Source organism: Stegostoma tigrinum, unplaced genomic scaffold, assembly GCF_030684315.1.
Source record: "Stegostoma tigrinum isolate sSteTig4 unplaced genomic scaffold, sSteTig4.hap1 scaffold_159, whole genome shotgun sequence".
NCBI classification, from domain to species: domain Eukaryota; kingdom Metazoa; phylum Chordata; class Chondrichthyes; order Orectolobiformes; family Stegostomatidae; genus Stegostoma; species Stegostoma tigrinum.
The window spans coordinates 348,991-367,344 of NW_026728100.1; the positions used below are offsets into that span (position 1 = coordinate 348,991).

At 48.6% G+C, this 18,354-nt stretch overlaps 1 protein-coding gene across 5 annotated transcripts in view; it reads left to right on the forward strand.

Moving 5' to 3' along the window:
- LOC132207796 (complement C5-like) overlaps positions 1-18,354 on the forward strand; it is a 186,707-nt gene that overhangs the window by 126,000 nt on the left and 42,353 nt on the right. For all 5 annotated transcript variants that reach the window (XR_009443836.1, XR_009443833.1, XR_009443834.1 and 2 more), the window contains one exon: positions 2,769-2,828. The gene's annotated coding sequence lies outside the window, so the exon portion shown is untranslated. The remainder of the gene's footprint in view (positions 1-2,768; positions 2,829-18,354) is intronic.

Consider the following 18,354-nt stretch of genomic DNA (forward strand, 5'->3'; position numbering starts at 1 on the left):
CAGAATCACCATAGCCTGCTGAAAGAGAAATTATGTCTGGCTAATTTGTTTGGGTTTTTGGAGGAAGTTTTGGAAGGAGAATTAATAGAGGAAAACCAGTAAATGTGTTGTGTTTGGACTTGGAGAAAGCATTTGAGAATGTACTCAAAAGTAATAAGCTGAGAGCTGAGGTTTTGAAGGTAGTATATTGCTTTGGATCAGTATGCTTTGCACGTTCTGGAAGGAGAGATGACATCTCGAGTGAAATGCACCAAGTGAATATATATTTTGGGGAACTTGGTGGCAACGCGGTAAGTCAGTGCAGAGTGTAAGAGGTGCCATTTGCTTGCTTTTTTTGCCTGATAGTTTGTAAGCATTTTTTTTTGAGACAGGGTAAATTGAAGCCAGAATCAGGGACCCGGAGGGTGAACCAGGCTCATTCGTTGGTGATCGCTTCTGGTTTAAGAATCTATTATCGGTAGCTTTCAGATTGCAAGTAAATCGGAGAAATATTTACAGGCTACAAACTAAAAGACCAGAATGTTTTCAAATCAAATTAAGATCGAAGTAATTGAAATGGAGATGCCAGGCCAGACGATGATTTATACCTACGTGACGGGGTAGTGGTCAGACCCCATACTCCAGCTCAGGGTTGATGAACTGGAATCTCAGTTTTTACCAATCAACAAATCATGTGGGGGACAGTTACCGGGGAATGCTGTGCCTCAGGAGGCAGTCACACACCTTAGATTAACTAGCTGAAACTTGGTCAGTGGCCAGAGACGTGAGACTGTGACAAAGAACAGGGCAGGTGGAAGGATCCAGGATGTAGTGCAGAAGGAACCTTGGCCTTTGATCTTATCTAACAGGTTTGAGATTCTTTCTTCCTGTGTGGATGAGAGTGCAGGGTATAGGGAAGATGAGTAAACTGACTGTAGCACTGTGGTACAGGGGGACATTCCAGAGGAGATAAAAAGTGAAATGTAGTTATAATCAGAGGTAGTATAGTTAGGGGAATGAACACTGTTGGTTGTGATGAGGATCGAGAGTCTCGAAAGTAGTGTTGCCTGCCTGGTGCCCAGGTTCAGGATATTCCATCTCGGCTACAAAGGAACTTGAAGTGGGAGGAGTAGAAATCCAGCTGTCATGGTCCACACAGGTACCATTGATATGGAAGAAAGAGGAAAGAGGTTCTGCTGAGGGATTATGAGCGCCAAGGTGCTGAGGTGAGAAAGCAGAACCAGAATGGTAATAATCTCTGGATTACTATCTGAGCAATTTGGCACGGTGTGAGCATAATTTATAGATGTAAATGCATTGTTCAAATGGTGGCATGGCAGAAATGTGTTTGAATTCATGGGACATTGGCATCGGTACGGGGAAGGAGGGAGTTGTTCTGGTGGTATCGGCTCGACGAGAATCATATTGGGACAAGTCTCCTGGCAAAATACAGAGCAAGGTCTCGGGGTAGGGCGCTAAAATAAAATGCCTGGAGTGGGTGAGCGCAGTTGCATGGAAAATTATGGAAAAAGTTAGAAGCTGGTAAGTCCTCAGCAAAGTTTCCAGAGCAAGTAATAGGACAAAAAGTTTGGAAATGTTCATGACTCTCACTTCAGGTGCAGCAGATAAGAAGGGTGGCTGTAAATGCCAGACTGAAGATGTTGTATTTAATGCAGGGAGTGTATGAAACTAAGTGAATGAGTTTGTGGTGCGCATTGAAATTGACAGATACATCACTCTGGGTATCACAGAAACAAGGTTGTTAGGGGTAAGTGTTAGGAACGAAATATCCAATGATTCATGTCCGATAGAAAGAACAGGCAAATGGACAGAGATAAGAAAGTGTGGAACTGGATGAGCAGAGCAGGCCAAGCAGCATCTCAGGAGCACAAAAGCTGACGTTTTGTGCCGAGACCCTTCTACTTCTGTGTGTTCATCCTACTGTGTTCATCCAGCTCCACACTTTGTTACCTTGGATTCTGAAGCATCTTCAGTTCCCATTCTGTCTGATACAAATGGACAGAGATGCCAGGGTTGGCTTGTCAGTAAGAAATGAGGTCGCGCTGAAGGAACCACAGCTCTTGTGCTTGTTTATTAATAACTTGGAGGAAAGAGGTGCATGTGCTGTGGCAAAATTTGTAGATGACTCAAAAATATTTCGAAAGACAAGGCATGACAGAGAAACAGAGATTTACCAGGATGTTACTTGGGTTGGAATGTATTAGCTACAAGGAGGGTTTAGTAGAAATGTTGTATCATGATAAATGCAATGAGATCAACAATGACCTCACAGAATGATGGAGGAAATTCAATGGGCCAAGTAACTTTTTTAGTGAGTCTTCTTGTTTGACAATGCATTCATAAGGGTGTTTTTTTTCTCTCTTGAATGAAATGTGAAAATGAAATGTATACACTTCCTTTTCATCTGGGAATAAATAATTGTTCTGAACGATTTCCATTGACTAATAGCAATCTGACAAGCATCGCAATGTAAAGAGATTTTTCGCTTCTTTTTAATTGTCAAGTTATTCTTTGGAATTAATTGGGCATATATTTTTGCATCTCAGGAAGTATGTTCATCACTGCACCTCAAAAAGTGCTCTGTTGTATGACAACAGCTTTTTAAAGATCACTTCAATGGTTGTGATTTTGAGTTGCCATAACACACATTAAATTACATTGTTGGCCAATCTGTCCATGATGATTTCATTATCTTACGTTTCAAACAGACAAGGAAATATTGGTGATGCAATGAAGAGTTTGATTGTCAAATATAATTGCTGTTATAGTTTCCACTTGGAAGAAAGATTCACATCAAATTGACTGGTCAAGGAAATGGGACACTGACTGTGAGTACTTTGAATGTTCGAGTTATTCCTAAAATGAAAGTCATGACCTTGATGATTTTTCTTGCATGCAGATATGAAGAGACTCTTTTAAAATATCCTCTAGGTTAGTGGTTCAGGCATAAAAGTGTTATATGTATATTTATGTATATACATGTACATGCGTAATCTGAAAAGAAAATGACGAGAAATCACTTGTTGCAAGGTGAGAATGAGTTATCCAGATGGTAAGACCTGCCAATGTTGGTGTCTGAGATAACACATTGTGGAGCTGGAGGAACACAGCAGGGCAGGCAGCATCAGAGGCTCAAGAAAGTTGAGGTTTTGGATCAGGACCCTTCCTGAGAAATGGAGGGTGGAAGGGAGCTCAGAAACAAATAGCGTGGAGGGGGAGGAGGTGCTGGGGAAGGTAGGTGGGATGGTAATAAGTGAGTACTATCCAGATGAGTGAAATGGGATGCAGTGACTGAGTGAAGTGGGATGCAGCGACTGAGGGCAATGGGATGCAGCGACTGAGGGCAATGGGATGCAGCGACTGAGGGCAATGGGATGCAGTGACTGAGGGACATGGGATGCAGTGACTGAGGGACATGGGATGCAGTGACTGAGGGACATGGGGTGCAGTGACTGAGGGACATGGGGTGCAGTGACTGAGGGACATGGGGTGCAGTGACTGAGGGAGATGGGATGCAGTGACTGAGGGAGATGGGATGCAGTGACTGATGGAAATGGGATGCAGTGACTGAGGGAAAGAAGATGCAGTGACTGTGGGAAATGGCATACTGTGACTCAGGGTAATGGGATGCAGTGACTGAGGGGAATGGGATGCAGTGAGTTTTGGAATTTGAATACAGCGTCTGAGAGATACAGGAAACAGTGACTGATGGAAATGGGATGCAGTGACTGTGGGACATGGGATGCAGTGACTGAGTGAAATGCGATGCACTGACTGAGTGAAATGCGATGCAGTGACTGAGTGAAATGGGATGCAGTGACTGAGTGAAGTGGGATGCAGCGACTGAGGGCAATGGGATGCAGCGACTGAGGGCAATGGGATGCAGTGACTGAGGGACATGGGATGCAGTGACTGAGGGACATGGGATGCAGTGACTGAGGGACATGGGGTGCAGTGACTGAGGGACATGGGGTGCAGTGACTGAGGGACATGGGGTGCAGTGACTGAGGGAGATGGGATGCAGTGACTGAGGGAGATGGGATGCAGTGACTGATGGAAATGGGATGCAGTGACTGAGGGAAAGAAGATGCAGTGACTGTGGGAAATGGCATACTGTGACTCAGGGTAATGGGATGCAGTGACTGAGGGGAATGGGATGCAGTGAGTTTTGGAATTTGAATACAGCGTCTGAGAGATACAGGAAACAGTGACTGATGGAAATGGGATGCAGTGACTGTGGGACATGGGATGCAGTGACTGAGTGAAATGCGATGCAGTGACTGAGTGAAATGCGATGCAGTGACTGAGTGAAATGGGCTGCAGTGACTGTTGGAAATGGGATGCAGTGACTGTGGTGAAGGAGATGCAGTGATTGAGTGAAATGGGATGCAGTGACTGAGTGAAATGAGGTGCAGTGACTGAGGGAAATGGGATGCAGTGACTGTGGTGAAGGAGATGCAGTGATTGAGTGAAATGGGATGCAGTGACTGAGTGAAATGCGAAGCAGTGACCGCCTCAAATGGGATGCAGTGACTGCGTGAAATGGGACGCAGTGACTGAGTGAAATGGGATGCAGTGACTGACTGAACTGGGATGCAGTGACTGAGTGAAATGGGATTGCCATGACTGTGGAAAGGAGATGCATTGACTGAGGAAATGGGATGCAGTGACTGAGGGAAATGGGATGCAGTGACTGAGGGCAATGGGATGCAGTGACTGAGGGCAATGGGATGCAGTGACTGAGGGCAATGGGATGCAGTGACTGAGGGCAATGGGATGCAGTGACTGAGGGCAATGGGATGCAGTGACTGAGGGCAATGGGATGCAGTGACTGAGGGCAATGGGATGCAGTGACTGAGGACAATGGGATGCAGTGACTGAGTGAAATGCGATGCAGTGACTGAGTGAAATGGGCTGCAGTGACTGAGGGAAATGGGATGCAGTGACTGTGGTGAAGGAGATGCAGTGATTGAGTGAAATGGGATGCAGTGTCTGCGTGAAATGCGGTGCAGTGTCTGCGTGAAATGCGGTGCAGTGACTGCGTGAAATGCGGTGCAGTGACTGCGTGAAATGCGTTGCAGTGACTGCGTGAAATGCGTTGCAGCGACTGCGTGAAATGGGATGCAGTGACTGCTTCAAATGGGATGCAGTGACTGAGTGCAATGGGATGCAGTGACTGAGTGAAATGGGATGCAGTGACTGAGCGACATGGGATGCAGTGACTGAGGGACAAGGGATGCAGTGACTGAGGGAAATGGGATGCAGTGACTGAGTGAAATGAGATGCAGTGTCTGAGGGACATGTGATGCAGTGACTGAGGGACATGGGATGCACTGACACACGGACATGGGATGTAGTGACTGAGAGAATTGGGATGCAATGACTGAGTGAAATGGGATGCAGTGGCTGAGTGAAATGGGATGCAGTCATTGGTGGAAATGGGATGCAGTGACTGAGGGAAATGGGACGCAGTGACTGTGTCAAATGGATGCAGTGACTGAGTGTAATGGGATGCAGTGACTGATCAAAATGGGATGCAGTGACTGACAGAAATTGGATGGAGTGACGGACGGTAATGGGATGCAGTTACTGAGGGAAACGGGACGCAGCGTCAGAGTGAAATAGGATGCAGTCAATGAGTTAAATGGCCTGCAGTGATTGAGTGAAGTGGGATGCAGTGACTGAGGGAAATGGGATGCAGTGACTGAGTTAAATGTGATGCAGAGGCTGAATGAAATGGGATGCAGTGACTGCTTGAAATGGGATGCAGTGACTGAGTGAAATGTGACTCAGTCACTGAGTGAAATGGGATGCAGTGACTGAGGGAAATGGGATGCAGTGACTGAGGGAAATGGGATGCAGTGACTGAGGGAAATGGGATGCAGTGACTGAGGGAAATGAGATGCAGTGTCTGTTTGAAATGGGATCCTGCGACTGAAGTTAATGGGATGCAGTGACTGAGTGAAATGGGATGCAGTGACTGAGTGAAATGGGATGCAGTGACTGAGTGAAATGGGATGCAGTGACTGAGGACAATGGGATGCAGTGACTGAGGATAATGGGATGCAGTGACTGAGGGTAATGTGATGCAGTGACTGAGTGAAATGGGATGCAGTGACTGAGTGAAATGGGATGCAGTGACTGAGGGAAATGGGATGCAGTGACTGAGGAAAATGGGATGCAGTGACTGAGGGAAATGGGATGCAGTGACTGAGGGAAATGGGATGCAGTGACAGTGGGAAATGAGATGCAGTGACAGTGGGAAATGGGATGCAGTGACTGATGGAAATGGGACGCAGTGACTGAGTGAAATGGGACGCAGTGGGTGAGTGAAATGGGACGCAGTGACTGAGTGAAATGGAATTGCCATGACTGTCGAAAGGAGATGCATTGACTGAGGAAATAGGATGCAGTGACTGAGGGAAATGTGATGCACTGACTGAGTGAAATGGGATGCAGTGACTGAGTGGAATGGGATGCAGTGACTGAGTGGAATGGGATGCAGTGACTGAGTGGAATGGGATGCAGTGACTGAGTGAAATGCGATGCAGTGACTGCGTGAAATGAGATGCAGTGGGGAATGAAATGGGATGCAGTGACTGGTTGAAATGAGATGCAGTGTCTTAGGGAAATGAAATGCAGTGTCTGTGGGAAATGGTATGCTGGGATTGAGGGTAATGGGATGCAATGACTGATGGAAATGGAAGCAGTGACTGAGTGAAATGGGATGCAGTGACGGAGGTACTGGGTAGGAGTGACTGAGTGAATAGGGATGCAGTGCCCGAGCGGGCTTGGGGTGCAGTGACTTAGGGAAATGGGATACAGTGCCTGAGTGAAATGTGACGCACTGACTGAATGAACTGGGATGCAGTGACTGAGTGAAATGCGATGCAGTGACTGAGTGAAATGCGATGCAGTGACTGAGTGAAATGCGATGCAGTGACTGCGTGAAATGGGATGCAGTGAATGAGTGAAATGAGATGCAGTGACTGAGTGAAATGCGCGCAGTGACTGATAGAAATCGGATACAGTGATTGATGGAACTGGGATGCAGTGACTGACGGAAATGGGATGCGGTGTCTTTGTGAACTGGGATGTGGTGACTGTGTGAACTGGGATGCGGTGACTATGTGAACTGGGATGCAGTGGCTGAGTGAAATGGGATGCAGTGGCTGAGTGAAATGGGATGCAGTGGGGCGTGAAATGGGATGCAGTGACTGCTGGAAATGAGATGCAATGACTAAGGGAAAGGAAATGCAGTGTCTGTGGGAAATGGGATGCTACGACTGAGGGTAATGGGATGCAGTGACTGAGGGTAATGGGATGTACTGACTGATGGAAATGGATGCCGTGACTGAGTGAAATGGGATGCAGTGACTGAGTGAAATGCGATGCAGTGACTGAGGTACTGGGAAGGAGTGACTGAGTTTATAGGGATGCAGTGCCCGAGCGGGCTTGGGGTGCAGTGACTGAGTGAAATGGGATGCAGTGACTGAGTGAAATGGGATGCAGTGACTGCGTGAAATGGGATGCAGTGAATGAGTGAAATGAGATGCAGTGACTGAGTGAAATGCGCGCAGTGACTGATAGAAATCGGATACAGTGACTGATGGAACTGGGATGCAATGACTGACGGAACTGGGATGCGGTGACTGTGTGAACTGGGATGCGGTGACTGTGTGAACTGGGATGCGGTGACGATGTGAACTGGGATGCAGTGGCTGAGTGAAATGGGATGCAGTGCGGAGTGAAATGGGATGCAGTGACTGGTGGAAATGAGATGCAGTGACGAAGGGAAAGGAAATGCAGTGTCTGTGCGAAATGGGATGCTGCGACTGAGGGTAATGGGATGCAGTGACTGATGGAAATGGATGCGTGACTGAGTGAAATGGGATGCAGTGACTGAGTGAAATGCGATGCAGTGACTGAGGTACTGGGAAGGAGTGACTGAGTTAATAGGGATGCAGTGACTGAGCGAAATGGGATGCAGTATTTGTGGGAAGTAGGATGCAATCACTGATTGAAATGAGATGCAGTGGGAAATGGGATACCGTGAGTGTCGGAAATTGAATGCAGCGTCTGTGAGATACGGGAACCAGTGACTGATGGAAATGGGATGCAGTGACTGAGGGAAATTGGATGCAGTGACTGAGTGAACTGGGATGCAGTGTCTGATTGAAATGGGATGCAGTTAATGAGTGAAATGAGATGCAGTGACTGATGGAAATTGAATGCAGTGACAGAGTGACATGAGCTGCAGTGCCTGATGGAAATGGGATGCAGTTACTGTGGGACATGGGATGCAGTGACTGAGGTCCTGGGAAGGAGTGACTGAGTTAATAGGGATGCAGTGCCCGAGCGGGCTTGGAGTACAGTGACTGAGGGAAATGGGATGCAGTGACTGAGGGAAATGGGATGCAGTGACAGTGGGAAATGGGATGCAGTGACAGTGGGAAATGGGATGCAGTGACTGATGGAAATGGGACGCAGTGACTGAGTGAAATGGGACGCAGTGACTGAGTGAAATGGGACGCAGTGGCTGTGTGAAATGGGACGCAGTGACTGAGTGAAATGGAATTGCCGTGACTGTCGAAAGGAGATGCATTGACTGAGGAAATAGGATGCATTGACTGAGGAAATAGGATGCAGTGACTGAGGGAAATGTGATGCACTGACTGAGTGAAATGGGATGCAGTGACTGAGTGGAATGGGATGCAGTGACTGAGTGGAATGGGATGCAGTGACTGAGTGGAATGGGATGCAGTGACTGAGTGAAATGGGATGCAGTGACTGAGTGAAATGCGATGCAGTGACTGCGTGAAATGAGATGCAGTGGGGAATGAAATGGGATGCAGTGACTGGTGGAAATGAGATGCAGTGTCTTAGGGAAATGAAATGCAGTGTCTGTGGGAAATGGTATGCTGGGACTGAGGGTAATGGGATGCAATGACTGATGGAAATGGAAGCAGTGACTGAGTGAAATGGGATGCAGTGACGGAGGTACTGGGTAGGAGTGACTGAGTGAATAGGGATGCAGTGCCCGAGCGGGCTTGGGGTGCAGTGACTTAGGGAAATGGGATACAGTGCCTGAGTGAAATGTGATGCACTGACTGAATGAAATGCGATGCAGTGACTGGGTGAAATGCGATGCAGTGACTGAGTGAAATGCGATGCAGTGAATGAGTGAAATGAGATGCAGTGACTGAGTGAAATGCGCGCAGTGACTGATAGAAATCGGATACAGTGATTGATGGAACTGTGATGCAGTGACTGACGGAAATGGGATGCGGTGACTTTGTGAACTGGGATGTGGTGACTGTGTGAACTGGGATGCGGTGACTATGTGAACTGGGATGCAGTGGCTGAGTGAAATGGGATGCAGTGGCTGAGTGAAATGGGATGCAGTGGGGCGTGAAATGGGATGCAGTGACTGCTGGAAATGAGATGCAGTGACTAAGAGAAAGGAAATGCAGTGTCTGTGGGAAATGGGATGCTGCGACTGAGGGTAATGGGATGCAGTGACTGAGGGTAATGGGATGTACTGACTGATGGAAATGGATGCCGTGACTGAGTGAAATGGGATGCAGTGACTGAGTGAAATGCGATGCAGTGACTGAGGTACTGGGAAGGAGTGACTGAGTTTACAGGGATGCAGTGCCCGAGCGGGCTTGGGGTGCAGTGACTGCGTGAAATGGGATGCAGTGACTGCGTGAAATGGGATGCAGTGAATGAGTGAAATGAGATGCAGTGACTGAGTGAAATGCGCGCAGTGACTGATAGAAATCGGATACAGTGACTGATGGAACTGGGATGCAATGACTGACGGAACTGGGATGCGGTGACTGTGTGAACTGGGATGCGGTGACTGTGTGAACTGGGATGCGGTGACGATGTGAACTGGGATGCGGTGACGATGTGAACTGGGATGCAGTGGCTGAGTGAAATGGGATGCAGTGCGGAGTGAAATGGGATGCAGTGACTGGTGGAAATGAGATGCAGTGACGAAGGGAAAGGAAATGCAGTGTCTGTGGGAAATGGGATGCTGCGACTGAGGGTAATGGGATGCAGTGACTGATGGAAATGGATGCAGTGACTGAGTGAAATGGGATGCAGTGACTGAGTGAAATGCGATGCAGTGACTGAGGTACTGGGAAGGAGTGACTGAGTTAATAGGGATGCAGTGACAGACGGAAATGGGACGCAGTGACTGAGTGAAATGAGATGCAGTGTCTGATGGAAATGGTATGCAGTGACTGAGGGAAATGCGATGCAGTGACTGACGGAGATGGGATGCAGTGACTGAGTGAAATGAGATGCAGTGACTGATGGAAATGGTATGCAGTGACTGATGGAAATGGTATGCAGTGACTGATGGAAATGGTATGCAGTGACTGTGGGAAATGGGATGCAGTGACTGAGGGAAATGGGATGCAGTGTCTGTTTGAAATGGGATCCTGCGACTGAAGTTAATGGGATGCAGTGACTGAGGGTAATGGGATGCAGTGACTGAGTGAAATGGGATGCAGTGACTAAGTGAAATGGGATGCAGTGACTGAGGACAATGGGATGCAGTGACTGAGGACAATGGGATGCAGTGACTGAGGACAATGGGATGCAGTGACTGAGGACAATGGGATGCAGTGACTGAGGACAATGGGATGCAGTGACTGAGGGCAATGGGATGCAGTGACTGAGGGAAATGGGATGCAGTGTCTGATGGAAATGGTATGCAGTGACTGAGGGAAATGGGATGCAGTGACTGACGGAGATGGGATGCAGTGTCTGTTTGAAATGGGATCCTGCGACTGAAGTTAATGGGATGCAGTGACTGAGGGTAATGGGATGCAGTGACTGAGTGGAATGGGATGCAGTGACTGCGTGAAATGGGATGCAGTGAATGAGTGAAATGAGATGCAGTGACTGAGGGAAATGCGCGCAGTGACTGATAGAAATCGGATACAGCGATTGATGGAACTGGGATGCAGTGACTGTATGAAATGGGATGCGGTGACTTTGTGTACTGGGATGTGGTGACTGTGTGAACTGGGATGCGGTGACTATGTGAACTGGGATGCAGTGGCTGAGTGAAATGGGATGCAGTGACTGAGTGAAATGGGATGCAGTGACTGAGTGAAATGGGATGCAGTGACTGAGTGAAGTGGGATGCAGTGACTGAGTGAAGTGGGATGCAGTGACTGAGTGAAGTGGGATGCAGTGACTGAGGGAAATGGGATGCAGTGACTGAGGGAAATGGGATGCAGTGACTGAGGGAAATGGGATGCAGTGACTGAGGGAAATGGGATGCAGTGACAGTGGGAAATGGGATGCAGTGACAGTGGGAAATGGGATGCAGTGACTGATGGAAATGAGATGCAGTGGGGAATGAAATGGGATGCAGTGACTGGTGGAAATGAGATGCAGTGTCTTAGGGAAATGAAATGCAGTGTCTGTGGGAAATGGTATGCTGGGACTGAGGGTAATGGGATGCAATGACTGATGGAAATGGAAGCAGTGACTGAGTGAAATGGGATGCAGTGACGGAGGTACTGGGTAGGAGTGACTGAGTGAATAGGGATGCAGTGCCCGAGCGGGCTTGGGGTGCAGTGACTTAGGGAAATGGGATACAGTGCCTGAGTGAAATGTGACGCACTGACTGAATGAAATGCGATGCAGTGACTGAGTGAAATGCGATGCAGTGACTGAGTGAAATGCGATGCAGTGAATGAGTGAAATGAGATGCAGTGACTGAGTGAAATGCGCGCAGTGACTGATAGAAATCGGATACAGTGATTGATGGAACTGTGATGCAGTGACTGACGGAAATGGGATGCGGTGACTTTGTGAACTGGGATGTGGTGACTGTGTGAACTGGGATGCGGTGACGATGTGAACTGGGATGCAGTGGCTGAGTGAAATGGGATGCAGTGGCTGAGTGAAATGGGATGCAGTGGGGAGTGAAATGGGATGCAGTGACTGGTGGAAATGAGATGCAGTGACGAAGGGAAAGGAAATGCAGTGTCTGTGGGAAATGGGATGCTGCGACTGAGGGTAATGGGATGCAGTGACTGATGGAAATGGATGCATGACTGAGTGAAATGGGATGCAGTGACTGAGTGAAATGCGATGCAGTGACTGAGGTACTGGGAAGGAGTGACTGAGTTAATAGGGATGCAGTGACTGAGCGAAATGGGATGCAGTATTTGTGGGAAGTAGGATGCAATCACTGATTGAAATGAGATGCAGTGGGAAATGGGATACCGTGAGTGTCAGAAATTGAATGCAGCGTCTGTGAGATACGGGAACCAGTGACTGATGGAAATGGGATGCAGTGACTGAGGGAAATTGGATGCAGTGACTGAGTGAACTGGGATGCAGTGTCTGATTGAAATGGGATGCAGTTAATGAGTGAAATGAGATGCAGTGACTGATGGAAATGGGATGCAGTTACTGTGGGACATGGGATGCAGTGACTGAGGTCCTGGGAAGGAGTGACTGAGTTAATAGGGATGCAGTGCCCGAGCGGGCTTGGAGTACAGTGACTGAGGGAAATGGGATACAGTGGCTGAGAGAAATGAGATGCACTGTCTTAGTGAAATGGGATGCACTGTCTTAGTGAAATGGGATGCACTGTCTTCGTGAAATGGGATGCAGTGGCTGAGTGAAATGGGATGCAGTAACTGGTGGAAATGGAATGCAGTGACTGATCGAAATGGGATGCGGTGACTGACAGTAATTGGATGGAGTGACGGACGGTAATGGGATGCAGTGACTGAGGGAAACGGGACGCAGTGTCAGAGTGAAATGGGATGCAGTCAATGAGTGAAATGGGATGCAGTCAAGGAGTGAAATGGCCTGCAGTGATTGAGTGATTTGGGATGCAGTGACTGAGGGAAATGGAATGCAGTGGCTGAGTGAAATGGGATACACTGACTCTTGGAAATGGGATGCAGTGACTGTTGGAAATGGATTGCAGTGACTGTTGGCAATGGGATGCAGTCACTGTTGGAAATGGGATGCTGTGACTGAGCGTACTGTGGTGCAGTGACTGAGGGTAATGGGATGTAGTGACTGATGGTAATGGGATGCAGTGACTGAGGGAAATGGCCTGCAGTGACTGAGTGAAATGGGATGCAATGACTGAGGAAAGGAGATGCAGTGACTGTGGGAAATGGGAAGCGGTGACTGAATGGAATGTGAAGCATTGAATGAGTGAAATGAGATGCAGTAACTGTTTGAAATGGGATGCTGTGGCTGTGTGAACTGGGATGCGGTGACTGTGTGAACTGGGATGCGGTGACTGTGTGAACTGGGATGCAGTGGCTGAGTGAAATGCGATGCAGTGACTCAGGTACTGGGAAGGAGTGACTGAATTAATAGGGGTGCAATGCCCGAGCGGGCTTGGGGTGCAGTGACTTAGGGAAATGGGATGCAGTGACTGCGTGAAATGGGATGCAGTAAATGAGTGAAATGAGATGCAGTGACTGAGTGAAATGCGCGCAGTGACTGATAGAAATCGGATACAGTGACTGATGGAACTGGGATGCAATGACTGACGGAACTGGGATGCGGTGACTGTGTGAACTGGGATGCGGTGACTGTGTGAACTGGGATGCGGTGACTGTGTGAACTGGGATGCAGTGACTGAGTGAAATGGGATTGCCATGACTGTGGAAAGGAGATGCATTGACTGAGGAAATGGGATGCAGTGACTGAGGGAAATGGGATGCAGTGACTGAGGGCAATGGGATGCAGTGACTGAGGGCAATGGGATGCAGTGACTGAGGGCAATGGGATGCAGTGACTGAGGGCAATGGGATGCAGTGACTGAGGGCAATGGGATGCAGTGACTGAGGGCAATGGGATGCAGTGACTGAGGGCAATGGGATGCAGTGACTGAGGACAATGGGATGCAGTGACTGAGTGAAATGCGATGCAGTGACTGAGTGAAATGGGCTGCAGTGACTGAGGGAAATGGGATGCAGTGACTGTGGTGAAGGAGATGCAGTGATTGAGTGAAATGGGATGCAGTGTCTGCGTGAAATGCGGTGCAGTGTCTGCGTGAAATGCGGTGCAGTGACTGCGTGAAATGCGGTGCAGTGACTGCGTGAAATGCGTTGCAGTGACTGCGTGAAATGCGTTGCAGCGACTGCGTGAAATGGGATGCAGTGACTGCTTCAAATGGGATGCAGTGACTGAGTGCAATGGGATGCAGTGACTGAGTGAAATGGGATGCAGTGACTGAGCGACATGGGATGCAGTGACTGAGGGACAAGGGATGCAGTGACTGAGGGAAATGGGATGCAGTGACTGAGTGAAATGAGATGCAGTGTCTGAGGGACATGTGATGCAGTGACTGAGGGACATGGGATGCACTGACACACGGACATGGGATGTAGTGACTGAGAGAATTGGGATGCAATGACTGAGTGAAATGGGATGCAGTGGCTGAGTGAAATGGGATGCAGTCATTGGTGGAAATGGGATGCAGTGACTGAGGGAAATGGGACGCAGTGACTGTGTCAAATGGATGCAGTGACTGAGTGTAATGGGATGCAGTGACTGATCAAAATGGGATGCAGTGACTGACAGAAATTGGATGGAGTGACGGACGGTAATGGGATGCAGTTACTGAGGGAAACGGGACGCAGCGTCAGAGTGAAATAGGATGCAGTCAATGAGTTAAATGGCCTGCAGTGATTGAGTGAAGTGGGATGCAGTGACTGAGGGAAATGGGATGCAGTGACTGAGTTAAATGTGATGCAGAGGCTGAATGAAATGGGATGCAGTGACTGCTTGAAATGGGATGCAGTGACTGAGTGAAATGTGACTCAGTCACTGAGTGAAATGGGATGCAGTGACTGAGGGAAATGGGATGCAGTGACTGAGGGAAATGGGATGCAGTGACTGAGGGAAATGGGATGCAGTGACTGAGGGAAATGAGATGCAGTGTCTGTTTGAAATGGGATCCTGCGACTGAAGTTAATGGGATGCAGTGACTGAGTGAAATGGGATGCAGTGACTGAGTGAAATGGGATGCAGTGACTGAGTGAAATGGGATGCAGTGACTGAGGACAATGGGATGCAGTGACTGAGGATAATGGGATGCAGTGACTGAGGGTAATGTGATGCAGTGACTGAGTGAAATGGGATGCAGTGACTGAGTGAAATGGGATGCAGTGACTGAGGGAAATGGGATGCAGTGACTGAGGAAAATGGGATGCAGTGACTGAGGGAAATGGGATGCAGTGACTGAGGGAAATGGGATGCAGTGACAGTGGGAAATGAGATGCAGTGACAGTGGGAAATGGGATGCAGTGACTGATGGAAATGGGACGCAGTGACTGAGTGAAATGGGACGCAGTGGGTGAGTGAAATGGGACGCAGTGACTGAGTGAAATGGAATTGCCATGACTGTCGAAAGGAGATGCATTGACTGAGGAAATAGGATGCAGTGACTGAGGGAAATGTGATGCACTGACTGAGTGAAATGGGATGCAGTGACTGAGTGGAATGGGATGCAGTGACTGAGTGGAATGGGATGCAGTGACTGAGTGGAATGGGATGCAGTGACTGAGTGAAATGCGATGCAGTGACTGCGTGAAATGAGATGCAGTGGGGAATGAAATGGGATGCAGTGACTGGTTGAAATGAGATGCAGTGTCTTAGGGAAATGAAATGCAGTGTCTGTGGGAAATGGTATGCTGGGATTGAGGGTAATGGGATGCAATGACTGATGGAAATGGAAGCAGTGACTGAGTGAAATGGGATGCAGTGACGGAGGTACTGGGTAGGAGTGACTGAGTGAATAGGGATGCAGTGCCCGAGCGGGCTTGGGGTGCAGTGACTTAGGGAAATGGGATACAGTGCCTGAGTGAAATGTGACGCACTGACTGAATGAACTGGGATGCAGTGACTGAGTGAAATGCGATGCAGTGACTGAGTGAAATGCGATGCAGTGACTGAGTGAAATGCGATGCAGTGACTGCGTGAAATGGGATGCAGTGAATGAGTGAAATGAGATGCAGTGACTGAGTGAAATGCGCGCAGTGACTGATAGAAATCGGATACAGTGATTGATGGAACTGGGATGCAGTGACTGACGGAAATGGGATGCGGTGTCTTTGTGAACTGGGATGTGGTGACTGTGTGAACTGGGATGCGGTGACTATGTGAACTGGGATGCAGTGGCTGAGTGAAATGGGATGCAGTGGCTGAGTGAAATGGGATGCAGTGGGGCGTGAAATGGGATGCAGTGACTGCTGGAAATGAGATGCAATGACTAAGGGAAAGGAAATGCAGTGTCTGTGGGAAATGGGATGCTACGACTGAGGGTAATGGGATGCAGTGACTGAGGGTAATGGGATGTACTGACTGATGGAAATGGATGCCGTGACTGAGTGAAATGGGATGCAGTGACTGAGTGAAATGCGATGCAGTGACTGAGGTACTGGGAAGGAGTGACTGAGTTTATAGGGATGCAGTGCCCGAGCGGGCTTGGGGTGCAGTGACTGAGTGAAATGGGATGCAGTGACTGAGTGAAATGGGATGCAGTGACTGCGTGAAATGGGATGCAGTGAATGAGTGAAATGAGATGCAGTGACTGAGTGAAATGCGCGCAGTGACTGATAGAAATCGGATACAGTGACTGATGGAACTGGGATGCAATGACTGACGGAACTGGGATGCGGTGACTGTGTGAACTGGGATGCGGTGACTGTGTGAACTGGGATGCGGTGACGATGTGAACTGGGATGCAGTGGCTGAGTGAAATGGGATGCAGTGCGGAGTGAAATGGGATGCAGTGACTGGTGGAAATGAGATGCAGTGACGAAGGGAAAGGAAATGCAGTGTCTGTGCGAAATGGGATGCTGCGACTGAGGGTAATGGGATGCAGTGACTGATGGAAATGGATGCGTGACTGAGTGAAATGGGATGCAGTGACTGAGTGAAATGCGATGCAGTGACTGAGGTACTGGGAAGGAGTGACTGAGTTAATAGGGATGCAGTGACTGAGCGAAATGGGATGCAGTATTTGTGGGAAGTAGGATGCAATCACTGATTGAAATGAGATGCAGTGGGAAATGGGATACCGTGAGTGTCGGAAATTGAATGCAGCGTCTGTGAGATACGGGAACCAGTGACTGATGGAAATGGGATGCAGTGACTGAGGGAAATTGGATGCAGTGACTGAGTGAACTGGGATGCAGTGTCTGATTGAAATGGGATGCAGTTAATGAGTGAAATGAGATGCAGTGACTGATGGAAATTGAATGCAGTGACAGAGTGACATGAGCTGCAGTGCCTGATGGAAATGGGATGCAGTTACTGTGGGACATGGGATGCAGTGACTGAGGTCCTGGGAAGGAGTGACTGAGTTAATAGGGATGCAGTGCCCGAGCGGGCTTGGAGTACAGTGACTGAGGGAAATGGGATGCAGTGACTGAGGGAAATGGGATGCAGTGACAGTGGGAAATGGGATGCAGTGACAGTGGGAAATGGGATGCAGTGACTGATGGAAATGGGACGCAGTGACTGAGTGAAATGGGACGCAGTGACTGAGTGAAATGGGACGCAGTGGCTGTGTGAAATGGGACGCAGTGACTGAGTGAAATGGAATTGCCGTGACTGTCGAAAGGAGATGCATTGACTGAGGAAATAGGATGCATTGACTGAGGAAATAGGATGCAGTGACTGAGGGAAATGTGATGCACTGACTGAGTGAAATGGGATGCAGTGACTGAGTGGAATGGGATGCAGTGACTGAGTGGAATGGGATGCAGTGACTGAGTGGAATGGGATGCAGTGACTGAGTGAAATGGGATGCAGTGACTGAGTGAAATGCGATGCAGTGACTGCGTGAAATGAGATGCAGTGGGGAATGAAATGGGATGCAGTGACTGGTGGAAATGAGATGCAGTGTCTTAGGGAAATGAAATGCAGTGTCTGTGGGAAATGGTATGCTGGGACTGAGGGTAATGGGATGCAATGACTGATGGAAATGGAAGCAGTGACTGAGTGAAATGGGATGCAGTGACGGAGGTACTGGGTAGGAGTGACTGAGTGAATAGGGATGCAGTGCCCGAGCGGGCTTGGGGTGCAGTGACTTAGGGAAATGGGATACAGTGCCTGAGTGAAATGTGATGCACTGACTGAATGAAATGCGATGCAGTGACTGGGTGAAATGCGATGCAGTGACTGAGTGAAATGCGATGCAGTGAATGAGTGAAATGAGATGCAGTGACTGAGTGAAATGCGCGCAGTGACTGATAGAAATCGGATACAGTGATTGATGGAACTGTGATGCAGTGACTGACGGAAATGGGATGCGGTGACTTTGTGAACTGGGATGTGGTG